General features: G+C 47.5%; 1 pseudogene; it reads left to right on the top strand.

The window, feature by feature from the left end:
- Positions 1-4,451: 4,451 nt before the first annotated feature.
- LOC116536208 lies at positions 4,452-8,695 on the top strand (annotated as a pseudogene).
- The last annotated feature ends 204 nt before the right edge of the window (positions 8,696-8,899 follow it).

Consider the following 8,899-nt stretch of genomic DNA (forward strand, 5'->3'; position numbering starts at 1 on the left):
GGTTGAGGCAGGAGAATCACTTGAACCAGGGAGGTGGAGGTTGCGCCATTGCACTGCAGTCTGAGGAACAAGAGTGAAACTCTGTCTCAAAAAAAAAAAAAAAAAAAAAAAAGACAGAAAAAGCTTTGCCAGGTGTGGTGGCTCATGCCTGTTAGATATAGTGAACACCAAGTTTCTCTTCAAAGAATCAGTACGTCAGTGTGTTCAGCTCTCTTATTCTTTCTCTATTTTAAAGTTTAATTTCCCTGTAATTCCAGCAAACAACCTTCTCACCGGTTCTAATCAGTAGTTCACTTCTGTTCCCCCAGCCCCCTGCTCCGGTCACCTGCTCCGGTCACCTTCTTTGACCTAGATCACCCCTGGCTTCCTGCTCTGACCCACCTGTAACCATTCTTCCTGCCAAACCACCCATCCTGCCACTCCAGCTCAGACCCCTGCTCTCTTTAAAATAGCCAGTCGGGATTAGTCTACCTTGAGGTGGCTCATGCCTCTAATCCCAGCAATTTGGGAGGTCGAGGCTGGGAGATTACGTGAGATCAGGAGTTCGAGACCAGCCTGGCCAACATGGTGAAACCCTGTCTCTACCATAAATACAAAAGTTAGCCAGCTATGGTGGCAGGAGCCTATAGTCCTGGTTTCTCAGGAGGATGAGGCAGAAGAATTGCTTGAGCCTGGGCGGCAGGGGTGTGGTGAGCCAAGATGGTGTGAAGATATGTGTGTTGTTTGCCCTGGAAAAACTTGGAAACACAACTTTACCAATAGGTAAATAATGGAATAAATTATAGCACATGCAGTGTTATGGAACATCATGAACCATGAAAAAGAATTGGGTAGATCTGTGTGTAGAGATCTGGAAAGAGATGTACTGCCCAGTGGTAAGTGAAAAAGTAAATTGCTAAATTGTGTCTGTGTCATGATTCCTTTTTTGTCAGGGGTGGAAAGAGGCTCCATATTATATGTATTGTATGCTTATTTCTGTGTGTTTTTGTGGGCATAAGGAAAAACATGGAAGAATATACTCCAGGCTGTTTGAATTGGTTACCTCATGGGATTAGACAGAGGGGAGATTGACTCATTTATTCATGGTGGGGAGGCTTTTTATCCTGATACTTTGGAGGCTGAGGTGGGAGCGTCATGTGAGCCCAGGAATTTGATACCAGCCTGGGCAACATAGTGAGACTACAAAAATTACAAAAAAATTAGCTGAATGTGGTGGTGCACGCCTGTGGTTCTAGCTACTCGGGAGGCTGAGGTGGGAGGATCACTTGAGACTGGGAGGTTGAGGCTGCAGTGACACTGCACTTCAGTCTGGGCCACAAGAGTGAGACTCTGTTTCAAAAAAAAAAAAAAAAAAAGACTGGGTGTGGTGGCTCATGCCTGTCATCCCAACAGTTTGGGAGGCCAAGGCTAAGGATCACTTGAGATCAGGAGTTTGAAACCAGCCTGGCTGACATGGCGAAACCCCATCTCTACTAAAAATACAAAGATTAGTCGAGTGTGGTGGAGCACACCTGTAGTCCCAGCTACTCAGGAGGCTGAGGCTCAGGAAATGCTTGAACCCAGGGGTGGAGGTTGCAGTGAGTGGAGGTCATGCCACTGCTCTGCAGCCTGGGTGGCAGAGAGATTTCATCTCAAATAAAAAAAAGAAAGAATGAAATTCATGCACTCCTTCATATTTTTATACTGGTAATATTCTTTGATGTCTACCGTGTGCCAGGCATTGTTTTAGCCCTGGGGAAAAAACACCATCCAAGCAGACCAAGTCCCTGCTGTCATGAAGCAAGAGTGGTGGTGACCGTTCTAGTTTGACTGGGACCATTCTGGCTTCAGCAGGAAGGGTCCAGTGTCCCAGGCAGCTCCTCAGTCCTGGGCACACAGGAGCAACCTGTCACCCTGTGGAGCTTGCATTTTAGCATGGGAGACAGACACGCATGGGAACATGGCAGGTATTTTGCTGGTAAAAGAGGCATCTTGGAGCCCTTCCAATTCACTTCCAGTGAGGAAAATCCCGTCGCCCGGGCCGAGGTTCTCCATGAGGCTTTGACTGATTGGCAGTCAGTGATGGAAGGGTGCTCTGGGCATTCCGACTGCCCCAAGGGTTGCTGTCCTGCTCTCCGTTTTGCTGAGTTGGCAGTGGGATCTAATTTGTTAATTAAGAGTAGATGGTGCGCTGTCCTCATATTTTGATTAACCTAATGGCCTTCCCAGCATGACTTGATTCAGCTGGTAACATCACAGCAACTTTTAATGAAATGATTTGAAGGGCCATTAAGAGGCACTTCCCGTTAATAGGCAGTTCATCTGCACTGATAACTTCTTGGCAGTGGAGCTGGCCGGAGCAGTGGCCCGAACGCATGCTTGGCTTTTGGTTTTGAGATACAACTCTTAATCTTTTAGTCATGCTTGAGGGATGATGGTCTTTTCAGCTTTAACACAATTTGCATTGCATTGGAAGTAGAGCCAGGAGACTATACTCACACACCTGTGGGCTTAGAGGCCACAGCAGATGCCGTTGCTGAACTGCCTGAGTCCCCGTGGACTCATCCCAGGATCTTCCACCTAGGAGCCCGTGCTGCTCTGCACTGGGCTTTCCTTCCTGGAAATGCTACGGAGGGAGGCATTCTGGGTTGAATTGTGATCCCACACAAATGTGGAAATCCTGGCTGGGCACCCTGGCTCACACCTGTAATCCTAGCACTTAGGGAGGCCAAGGCGGTTGCATCACTTGAGGTCAGGAGTTCAAGACCAGCCTGGTCAATAAGGTTAAACCCCGTCTCTACTGAAAATACAAAAATTAGCTGGGTGTGGTGGTGTGTGCCTGTAGTCCCAGCTACTCAGGAGGCTGAGGCAGGAAACTCGCTTGAACCCGGAAGGTGGAGGTTGCAAGAGAGCCGAAATCATGCCACTGCACTCCAGCCTGGGCAACACAGTGAGGCTCTGTCTCAGAAAAAAAAAAAAAAAAAATGTGGGCTGGGCGCAGTGGCTCACGCCTATAATCCCAGCACTTTGGGAGGCTGAGGCAGGTGGATCACAAGGTCAACAGATCGAGACCATCCTGGTCAACATGGTGAAACCCTGTCTCTACTAAAAATACAAAAATTAGCTGGGCATGGTGGTGTGCGCCTGTAGTCCCAGCTACTCAGGACTGAGGCAGGAGAATTGCTTGAACTCAGGAGGCGGAGGTTGCGGTGAATCAAGATCGCGCCATTGCACTCCAGCCTGGGTAATGAGTGAAACTCCGTCTCAAAAAAAAAAAAAAAATGTGGAAGCCCTGACCCCAGTACTTGTGCATTTGACCTTATTAGGTAATAGGGTCTTTGCAGATGATCAAGTTAAGATGATGTCATTAGGGCAACTCCCCATCCAATTTGACTAATGTCTTATTGATTGGTTTTTAGAGGCAAGGTCTCATTTAGAGGCAGGGTCTAATTTTTTTATTTTTTAGAGGCAGGTTCTCATTCTGTTGCCCAGGCTGGAGTGCCATGGTACAATCTCAGCTCACTGCAGCCTTGAACTCCTGAGCAAAAGCAGTATTCTCACCTCAGTCTCCTAAGTAGCTAGAACTACAGGTACGTCCTACCATGTCTAGCTTTTTTATTTGCTTGTTTTTTTGTAGAGAGGGGACCTCGAACTTCTGGCCTAAGTGATCCTCCCACCTCGGACTTTCGAAGTTCTAGGATTATAGATGTGAGCCACTGCTCCTGACCCCCCACCCCAGTGTCCTTATAAAAATGGGAAATTTGTGTGTGGTCTCTACTAAAAATACAAAAATTACCCAGGTGTGGTGGCAGACACCTGTAATTCCAGCTACTCATGAGTCTGAGGCAGGAGGATCACTTGAACCCAGAAGGCAGATGTTACAGTAAGCCAAGTTTGCGCCATTGCACTCCAGCCTGGGTGACAAGAGTGAGACTCCATCTCAAAATCAAAGGGAAATTTGGACACAAAAACATACATACATAGGCAGGGAGAACACCGCATGAAGATGAAGGCAGAGATGGGGGTGATGCATCTACACACCGTTGAGCAGTGGGGGCCAGCAAGTGACCAGAGCCTGAGAGAGGGGCACAAGGCAGATTCTCAGCCTCTTGGACTTGCATTCTGCAGGACTGTGTGACACGATCAATCGTGTATGACTGTTATGTACACCTGCCACTCAGTTTGCAGTATTTTGTTATGTCAGCCCTAGCAAACTACTAATAACAGAGGGGTCAACATTGGTCCTGCCCTCAGGGAGCATCCTCCAACAGTGACTGATGGGAGTTGCTGGGTAACTACTCTGCTCCCTGGTCTTCCAGGTGGGGCGCCCTGTCTCTCAGAGAGTAGCCCATTGACAATACAGGCACATCCTGTATAGACCACACTTCCCATCTCATGTCTCTTCTTCTACCTGTGTTTTTGGGATCATAAGCAACTTCATCCTAAAGCATACAGGTCCTGACATCTTGTCCATGGCAAATGCTGAGCCCAACACAAATGGTTCCCAGTTTTTCATGTGCAAGACTGAGTGGCTGGATGGCAAGCATGTGGTCTTTGGTAAGGTGAAAGAAGGCATGAATATTGTGGAGGCCATGGAATGCTTTGGGTCCAGGAATGGCAAGACCAGTAAGAAGATCACCATTGCCAACTGTGGACAACTCTAGTAAGTTTGACTAGTGTTTTATCTTCACCACCAGAACATTCCTTCTGTAGCTCAGGAGAGCACCTTCCACCCCATTTGCTCACCGTATCCTACAATCTTTGTGCTCTCCCTTTGGCTTCCATGTTTTTCTTGTTCCCTTCCATGCCTAGCTGGATTGTAGAGTTGAATTAAGTTTATAATTATGAAATAAAAACTAGATAACAACAAAAAGACAATCTCTTGCAGACCTCATCCATTCATGTGCACAAGGAAATGATAATGAGATTTAGGGTCAGAGGCTTGGAGAGAAAAATGCCGAAGACACAGAGGATGGATGGGGAAGGCAGAGAGGAGGGTTGGTCATGGTATAGTGTTTGAATCTATCCTCTTCCCAAGAATGTGTCTTTGTCACCTGGAATTCAGGGGAATAGAGTGTTCCTTTTTTTATGGCCAGGAAAACATTAATAAAAAATGAAGCATCAGTGAAATTAATTTCAGAGGCTATGCATTCACAGCGACTAACAAGCCTGCACCTGCTCATCTGACACTCTTAAGCGGCTCCCCTGTGCCCTCCTTCCCACCCTCTTAAAATTCTTCTCGTTCCTGGAAGGTACCTAGTTGTCTCGTTGGGCAGTTAAATAAATGTACGGTGGGATGGAGACACGGCTTGTTAATTAAAAACGCTGCTCTGCCACTTTAAAGTTATGAAGAGACAAGCCAGGCTGAGCAGAAAGAGTCTGTCAGGGAGATGCTGGTTGGATTTTTATGTGCCGTGTAAAGGGCCCTGGGATAATGGGATGAGAGAGACATTCATTAGCTTTCCACTGAGCTTCCCACACCTTCCTGCACAGGGGCATCTTCTCTTCCATCCGTTCCCTCTCTTTGCCTTGGAACTAGCACCTTTCTTGGATGGTATAAAAGTCACTCACAGAATTACTTATAGAGTAAGAGTCACTCGGGCCCCCTCTCTGACTATCCTATCCATCTGCTGTTGCTGTTTTCAGCATTTTTCTTTCCAAGCCACTGACCCTAAATCTCATTATTTCCTTTGTGCACGTTGATGGATGAAGTCTCTAAGTGATGGTCTCAATGGGCCCTTTCTGGTTGGCTGCTCTCAGGTTGGAAGCTCACTTGTTGGAATTTCTTGATTAAAAACTTAGAGAAAGTCCTGGGTATGGTGGATCACGCCTGTAATCCCAGCACTTTGGGAGGCTGAGGCGGGTGGATCACCTGAGGTTAGGGGTTTGAGACCAGCCTGGGCAACATGGTGAAACCCTGTTTCTAAATGAAAAATACAAAAATTAACCAGGTGTGGTGACGCACTCCTGTAATCCCAGCTACTTGGGAGGCTGAGGCACGGGAATCACTTGAACCCAGGAGGTGGGAGCTGCAGTGAGCCGAGGTCAGGCCATTGCACTCCAGCCTGAGTGACACAGAGAGACTCTGTCTCAAAAAAGAAAAAGGGAAATGTAAAGAATATGTCCCAGACAAAAACACCTACTCTCTCTCTCTCTTTCTAATTGAGATGAAGTTTAGCTCTATCACACAGGCTGGAGTGCAGTGGTGTGATCTCAGCTCACTGCAACCTCTGCCTCCCAGGTTCAAGCAATTCTCCTGCTTTAGCCTCCCAAGTAGCTGGGATTACAGGTGTGCACCACCATGCCCAAATACTTTTTTTTTTTTTTTTTTTTTTTGTATTTTTAGTAGAGACAAGGTTTTACCATGTTGGCCAGGCTGGTTTCGAACTCCTGACCTCAGGTGGTCCAACCTGCCTCAGCCTCTCTGGGTGCTGGGATTATAGATGTGAACTACCATGCCCGGTCAACACCTCTCTTTTTTTTTTTTAAAACAAACTTTTAATCAAGGTATATCATACATGTAGTGGGTGTGAAGTGTGCACATCTTAGTATGTGGGTGACTTTGTAGGATATAAGCCAATATAGAGTTGCCAGGTGGTGAGATGGGTGTCTGTTTCACCTTGTAAGAAATTTATAAACAGGTTTCCCAAGTGCTGGTACCAATTTAGACTCCCACCAACTGCGTGTGGGAGTTCCAGTTGCTCCCCATCTTTGCCAACACTTGGCATTGTTAGTCTTTTTAATTGTAGCAATTCTGATAGAAGTATAGTAGTCTTCTCTCTCTTTTAATTGGCTCATGCATATTTATCTTTCAGGTGTCGGCTCAGATGTTATCTGTCAGAATTCAGCTGTCTTAGTTTGTGCGGCCATAGACCAGGTGGCTTAAACACCAGACATTTCCAACACCAGAGGAACTTAAGACCTCCACATTAAGTGGCTTTGTAGCAAGAAAAACACAGCAGCGGTAGCTCCTGAGCTACTCTCTTGCCAGCATTTTCACATTTTGCCTTTCTCGTGGTAGAAGCCAGTACAGAGAAATTCTGTGATGGGAACATTCCAGGTGTCAGCCTGCAGAGCTGTGGTGAGGTGTGGATAAGTCTTAGGTGCCAGACTGTAAGCATTCTGAGCTGGGCTTGTTGTTTGTAAGTCCTGTATACTATGTAGTAGTTTGGGTGTGCATATATAGCAGCATTTCAAAACGGACGCACTGCTGCCGGGCGCGGTGGCTCACGCTTGTAATCCCAGCACTTTGGGAGGCCGAGGCGGGTGGATCATGAGGTCAAGAGATCGAGACCATCCTGGTCAACATGGTGAAACCCCGTCTCTACTAAAAATACAAAAATTAGCTGGGCATGGTGGCGCACGCCTGTAGTCCCAGCTACTCGGGAGGCTGAGGCAGGAGAATTGCTTGAACCCAGGAGGCAGAGGTTGCGGTGAGCCGAGATCGCGCCATTGCACTCCAGCCTGGGTAACAAGATCGAAGCTCCATCTCAAAGGCTTACCAAACATAAAAAAAGCAAAATGGACGCACTGGTTAATCTACCCTGGAGAGCAGCTGGGGCTCTCCACCTTGTTCCGCTTATGTTGGAGAGGTAGCGAGCTGCTCTGCCATATACCTTAAGCCAGTATTTACTCATCAGGTCATTATTTTTTACAATAGCTGTGGAATAAACCACTTTTACAAAAATAAAAAAAAGCGAGATGTTTTGGTATATTACCTTTTCAGGTGTGTGTGGATACGGGGAGGCGAGGGTGGGGGGGATGTCTCAGGGTCTTCTGTGACCTCACAGAACTGACTGTACAGTTTTCCAACTTGCCATATTCATGATGGGTTTGCCTTTTAGCTGCAACAATAAAATTTTTTTCTAAAGAACATGAAAGAAAAAGAAAAAAGAGTCGCCTACCTCCAGCTGGTCCTTGGGGTTTGCGGTTGTGCTCTCTCGCCTCCTGCAGGGCTGGGCGCAGCGTGGACACTCCCAGACGGTTTCCGACGCTCGTGCAACTGATGCAGCCAAAAGCAATGTCATTCGAGGTGCTCGGTCAGCTCCCCAAGCCGTTCTCCTGGTTCCACTCCGAGCTTCTGAAGGATCCGCAGGTAGTTCGCCTTGAGGTTTGGCTGGTGGAAAAGATCTTCGGCAGGGGCGGAGATTGCATCCCGCATATCCAGGGTCTGTCCCAAATCCTGATTCACGTGAATCACCTGGACCCCAACGGCGAGGCTGAGATCTTGGTATTTGGGAGGCCTTCTTACCAGGAGGACAGAATCAAGATGATCGTGAACTTGGTTATCACCGCCAGCTCCTGGCGAAAGGCTCAGGAAAGGCCCTCGCCCAGGATGTAGCCACTCAGAAGGCCAAGACCCAGCGGTCTTCAGTAGAATTCCGGGAGGCCGGGACCCAGCGTTCGGTGGAGGTCCGGGAGGCCGGGACATAGGGTTCTCCGGTGGAGGTGCCAGAGGCCGGGACTCAGCAATCCCTTGAGGCTGCCAGCGAGTCTGGGACCCTGCGATCTCCCGAAGCTGCCAGCAAGGCAGGGACTCAGTGGTTTTACGAGGATGCCCAGGACCCCGTTACTAGATTATGAACGCATTTCAGGTCCTGGAACCAGAGCCAGTCAGGGGTTAAGGGGAAGCCTGGTACACTTAAGCCCCAGAAGCTGGGGTTGGGGGTGGGGGAAGGATGATGTGAATTGTTTTTGTTTTACCTCTTCTGTTGAATGGTTGCAAACATAAACTTGAGTTTTAATAAAGAATTGCATTTCCCTAAAAATAAAATAAAATAAATAATAAAATAAAATAAAATAAAATAAAATGCTTCGGGCAGTCCACAGTTCTGCCACTGCTCAGATCTCTACTACCAACAGGGTTCTCTAGAGTCGAGTCCCCAGGACTTGTTTCCAAGAGGACAGAACTGCTCATCTC

Source organism: Sapajus apella, unplaced genomic scaffold (genome assembly GCF_009761245.1).
Source record: "Sapajus apella isolate SASKATOON/1434 unplaced genomic scaffold, GSC_monkey_1.0 scaffold99, whole genome shotgun sequence".
NCBI lineage: Eukaryota > Metazoa > Chordata > Mammalia > Primates > Cebidae > Sapajus > Sapajus apella.